This window comes from Taudactylus pleione, unplaced genomic scaffold (genome assembly GCF_031769625.1).
Source record: "Taudactylus pleione unplaced genomic scaffold, aTauple2 ptg000093l, whole genome shotgun sequence".
Taxonomy (NCBI): Eukaryota; Metazoa; Chordata; class Amphibia; order Anura; family Myobatrachidae; genus Taudactylus; species Taudactylus pleione.
In genome coordinates, this window is record NW_028284495.1 from 17510773 (window position 1) to 17516842 (window position 6070).

Consider the following 6070-nt stretch of genomic DNA (forward strand, 5'->3'; position numbering starts at 1 on the left):
CTCACACACAAAAGGGCCTTGCGTTGTGGATAAACTGTGGGCTGTGTCCTAAAAAGCCTGTTATTTTTAACACTGTCCCTGCTAACCCTGTTATCTCAGAAACAAACTCAGCGAATAGCAATCATCATCATCCAAGTTTGGGCTCTGAAAAGTGCAAACTGTATAACCTTTATTTAAGCACTGGTCATGTACCCTTGTATTTCTTTGAATATGTATTCTCAACTGAATTGCCAATATTGACTTTGAATAATTTTTGTCAATGGATTTGTAATTTTTTTTCTTTAAATAAGCAAATTTGTTTTCGAATAATTACTGCCTCAGTCCTTGTGTCTATAAATGGGGAAATCCCACCAACTTGCCTCTCTGTCAGAGTATGCCTCTGCTGCTGGTTCCAAGAAGAAGAATATACTGACCCCGCCAGCTAGCGCACCTTAGAACCTGGTATACTACAAACTTATTCATTCATTTTACTAGGACACAAGGTTTTGCAATATGTAATAAATGATGAATACATTTTAGCAAACATTTCGGCTACATTTTGGTTGGATCCTAGGTTTAAATTTTAGATCATTTTTTTCTTTCCAAATGACCTATATCTTAGGAGATGCAAACAAATTCTTATTTCCAGGTTGTTGGATCATCTTCACAAATGCCACATCCCCTGCTTCAGCTTCTCCTATTGCTACTGCCAGGAAAATTGAATCTATTCTCTGAGTTATACAAATGATGAGTTAACTCAGTGAACTAATGTGAAAGGTGTTTAAGACATCTGGGAAGGCTTAAAAGAAATGCTCAAATCTGACAGACACCTCTACCACATCTCAAATCAGATACCATTTTTATTTAGTAGAATGTTGGAGGAATACTTAATGCTAATACACAAATTAGCACTAAAACAGTTTATTTGATGTCTGGAAGGGAAGAAAGGAAAATGTGAGACCCTTGAATAAAACTATGACTACTACCAAAATGATAAGAAACTGGTGTTCATCAGAATGAACTACAAATTGCTGGAAGAATACCATTGGCATCAATTACAAAACTACTTTGTAATGACAAGTGCTAGTGGGGATGAACTAATATTGGGTGACAAAAATTTTCTAAAGCAGACAAGTTTCTAAGCTTCTAAAACTGAAAAGTGGTGGTGTTGCCCATAGCTTTCAGTCAGATACTGTCTATCATTTCTCTATTGCATTCTAGAAAATGATAGATGCAATCTGATTGATTGCTCTCAGCAACACCACCACTTGTCTGTTTTAGAAGATTTAGTCAATGTACCCCTTTGTTTGTTTCTGCAGATCATTGTCTGGAAGATTCCGTTCAATTTCCAATGTGATTTGTTCCATATTGTTTTGTTTACATATTGACTCCTACACCATTTTGAAAGAATGCCTTCACCTAGTCCAGATGAGCATATTTTATTGGGTTGTGCACATATATATATATATATATATATATATATATATACACACACACACATACCACAAACAGATTGGCAGGCACTCCAGAACTTGCTAGATATTCAGCTGCCGTGGAGCTCAAACTCTCAGAAAAGAAAATGCATGCATAGATACAGCGGCACTCAGTGGTCTTATCATCAGTAATAGAACACCAGCACTAATTTACGTCATCAACATTTCGGAATTTAATCCATCAGCAGGATGTACAGGAAAAGAATATATATGTAGACAGACTTACCTATATAGCCCCTCACCAAGTGAAGAAATGCCAGGTGCCGCTCAAGCCACTCCGGGACTCCCATCGCTTCCTGGTCTGACGTCACATCCGCACCACGCTGTCAGCACCAGACATCCATGCATCACCAAGGAAATGTGAGTATGAACCCAGGCGATTGGTTATTGTAGCGTTAACCTAGGAAATAAACAATAAACAAAGATGAATGGAAAGCATTAAAACAACTTAGGTCCGATGATGAGATCATGATTCTCCCCGCAGACAAGGGTGGGGGTATCATGATCTTAAATATTCAGGACTACAAAACAGAAGTATACTCCCAGTTGCTGAATCCTGAAGCATATGATTTACTTCCAAGAGATCAAAAAATTAAATATAAGACAGAACTAGATGATACTTTGGATCAGGCAGTGTTGGAAGGGATAATCCCAGCAGAAACCTCAAATTATTTAAAAGTGGAGTACAAAGAGTACCTATAATATATTGTCTCCCGAAAAATCCACAAATGTTTAAAGAAACCACCTGGGAGGCCGATCATTTCGGCCCGTGAGTTTCTCTACACTAATATCTCCAAATTTCTGGATCACTTCATACAACCCTGTATTCACGTAGAACCCACATATTTACAAGACACTACAGCTCTATTAAACAAGCTAATGGGATTGAAGAATGTTCCTCCCGATACCTGGCTTTGTACTCTGGATATCTCCAGTCTTTATACAAGCATACCACATAGTGCAGGCTTGGAGGCAACACAAAAATTCCTTGAATCCAGTAATATATATACAGGACCACCCACCAGTTTCTTTTTGAAACTTCTTGAACTTACACTAACACAAAATATTTTTCTATTTAATGTTCAATTTTTTCAGCAGCGTATGAGGTGTACGATGGGGTCACATGTCACACCCTCATACGCTAATGCGTTCATGTTTTCAATAGGGCATGACCTCTTATCCTCTGAAATGTCCCAGAATACTGTATATTTTTTTAAGCAAAATACATAGATGATGTCTTACTTCTATCCACAGGGATGCGTGATTTATTTTTAAAACATCTGGAGAGGATTAATGCATTGGACTGTCCAATTAAGTTCACTTTTGAAATGAGCTTGTCCAGAATACATTTCTTGGATGTGGATATAAGTATTCAGAATGGCCAGATAAGTACAAGTATATATACTAAACCCACAGATCGCAATACGCTACTAGCAGCCCAAAGTCACCATCCTCTAGCGTTGAAAAGGGGTTTACCCTTTTCACAACTTCTGAGAGTAAGAAGAGTAACTAGTAATCCCGATGAGCTGCAAAGAGATATACAAACCATGATGGATAAATTCCGCAAGAGGGGGTATTCCCCACATGTTCTTGAACAGGCTAAACGGAGAGTAGATGAGATTCCCAGAACTAAAACCTTAGAGAGATCTAACAAACCTCTGCTGAAGAATGATGATCGGATACATTGGGTGCATAGATACTCCATGGCCAATAAATCGATCAAACAATATTCAAAATAACTTTGGCCGATGATAGAGCAGGACAAAAACTTGAAAAACCTGAAGCATATGAAGACTATGTCATGTTACTCCAGAGGGCGCAATATATGTGAATGGGTAGTTCGGACTGACATCACCAAGAGAAAACCCCCTAACATTCAAGTGAAACCTGGAGGTTGCTACAAGTGCATGGGCTGCACAACATGTAGTTTCCTTATTGCCACCAAATTCTTTTGTCATCCACATTCTGGGACTAAATTCTTTATCCACTACCCACTTACATGCAGAAGCACCTATGTGATATATCTTATTAAATGCTCATGTTGGCTGTAATACATAGGTAAGACCATCCGGACCTTTAAGGAGCGGATGTGCCAACATAGATCTGCTATTAGAGCTGCACTGAACAACAAAGATGTAGATCAACAAGTGGCAAGACATTTTGTTGCAGCCAAGCACAATTTGTCGACACTGAGATATATAATTATTCCGTTCCGGAAGATCTACGTGGTAGAGACCGAGGACATTCATTGCTGCATCTAGAGACACAATGGATCCATAGATTGGATACTGTTAGACCTAGAGGTCTTAATGACCAATTGCCATTTAGTGCCTTTCTTTAAATATCTATGTTTATACAGTTTTATTTTTGTTCCTCTTTTCAGTTGTATCTTTCTACTTTAGAGTAAGTTTCATCAGTCTAGGTGATAGACGTAATATATACTATAATCATAGATGGTTATTGTTCCTTGGGGCTATGCATATCATTTTTCTGCTAGTGTTTATATTTAGTTGCACTTGTTTATTGTTTATTATTTCCTAGGTTACCGCTACAATATGTCACAATTGGTGCTCGAGGGTTACCTGTATCAGGTGATGAACTGGAAACACTGGAGGCCGGCTGGACTGGAACCATGGGGGACATGAATAGCTCCTTTAATAAAAGAAGTGGGTAGCAGTGAGAACTGCCTTGGGTGATGAGTGACTGGAACCTTGAGAGGTTGGAATGAGACCAGAAGGAACTTGGAGGGACCGGACTGGGACCGGCAGGTAGGCAGACTGAGCTGGTCGGGGTACCAGTAGATGAGCTTGCAGATGGATGGTAGCGTGGAAGCTACTTGTTGTGGCTTGGGAAGCCGTGGGTAGACGTGGTAGCGTGGAAGCTACTTGGAGCGGCCTGGGAGCCGTGGGCAAGAGTTGGTAGCATGGAATCTACTTGGTGCGGCCTGGGAGCCGTGTGGAGGAGCGGGTAGCGTGGATAGTCACTTGGAGAAGCTGGTAGCGTGGAAGCTACTTGGAGCGGCCTGGGAGCCATAGGCGAGAAGTGGTAGCGTGGAAGCTACTTGGTGCGGCCTGGGAGCCGTGTGGAGAAGCGGGTAGCGTGGATAGTCACTTGGTGCGGCCTGGGAGCCGTGTGGATAACTGAATGTAGCAGGCTTTACAGATAGCACTGGTCTAGGAACCAGCAGGACCTGGGACACACTGGAACTCAGGTACAGCTACAGCACAAGTTGTACAGCACGGAACGTAATGAGATGTTCAAGCCCTGAGTGCTATTAGAGGAGGATCTATATACCAAGAGTCTGGCCGAGATTGGTGGATGCAGACAGGTGGTCTGGCAGTGGCATTCAGAGTGGAGCAAGACACAGCATGCAAAAGGAGTATTCATCTCTGCAGCTCTGAGAATCAGGACCACACCTGTGATTCCAATTAAGACTAGCGATGCTCACAGACAGAGCAGGGTCCAGGTGATTATCCAGTTTGGCTAGGAGAGCAGTCTGCACACACAGAGATATCACAGCCAGCATGATTCAGCCAGAGCAGATGTCCCAGGAGAATTGCAAACACAGATCCAGCTGACAGAGGTAAGTCTCAAGGCAAAAAGGTGACAACTAGACAGGATCGTGACACAATAACCAATTGCCTGGGTTCATACTCACGTTTCCTTGGTGATGCATGGATGTCTGGCGCTGACAGCATGAGTGCGGATGTGACATCAGACCAGGAAGTGGTGGGGGTCCTGGAGTGGCTTGAGCGGTACCTGGCATCTCTTCACTTGGTGAGGGGCTATATAGCTAAGTCTGTCTACATGTATATTCTTTTCCTGTACATCCTGATGACGGATTAAATTCCGAAACGTTGATGACGTAAATTAGTGCTGGTGTTCTATTACTGATGATAGGACTGCTGAGTGCCGCTATATATATATACATATATATATATATATATATTGTAAAACGACCGGATTAGGGGTCCCTCTCCTGGGGTAGATGAACTCTCTCTTTGCACACACAGCGGCCAGAAAAATAGTACACCAGTCTCGTACTAGCTGGTTGGTACCAGTTTTATTGTGCAACAGAAAAGGAAAACAAAACAAAGTAAACGCTAGCCCATCTTGGCTCACTAGACAAGAGGTTCCCTCACTAAAGAAATAGTGGGGCCTACTGCCTCCACCATCAACACAAGCATATGCACAAGACTTACAGGTAGTTTTCACCAAGTGTCTCTGAGCCAGCCAGTCTGCTTGCTCTCCCAGGTGTGAGACACTTGCTTACAATCACACAGCCTATATCAGCCCATTCCAGGTGCAGACCCTAATGAGCCTGCTAACAGGCCAAAAAGGCCAAAACCAGGAGTGGCCTGTGGATGGAGCCCTCCCTCTACTCACAGCCACACCCCCAAGACCCAAACCAGCTTTTCAAAAAGCCGACACTCAAATCTGCTTCACTGCAGACTTTTCTCCAGAAGTTTTTTAGAACACATAGGTCAAAAACCTAGGACAAATGTATCTACCACTGACCACTTTGCAAGTGTTCCTATCACAATATATATATATCACAATATATATATATAGATATATATATATATACATATACATAA

At 41.7% G+C, this 6070-nt stretch overlaps 1 pseudogene; it reads left to right on the forward strand.

Annotated features, from left to right (window-relative positions):
* The first annotated feature begins 2728 nt into the window (after positions 1-2728).
* Positions 2729-3813, forward strand: LOC148526862 (uncharacterized; annotated as a pseudogene).
* The last annotated feature ends 2257 nt before the right edge of the window (positions 3814-6070 follow it).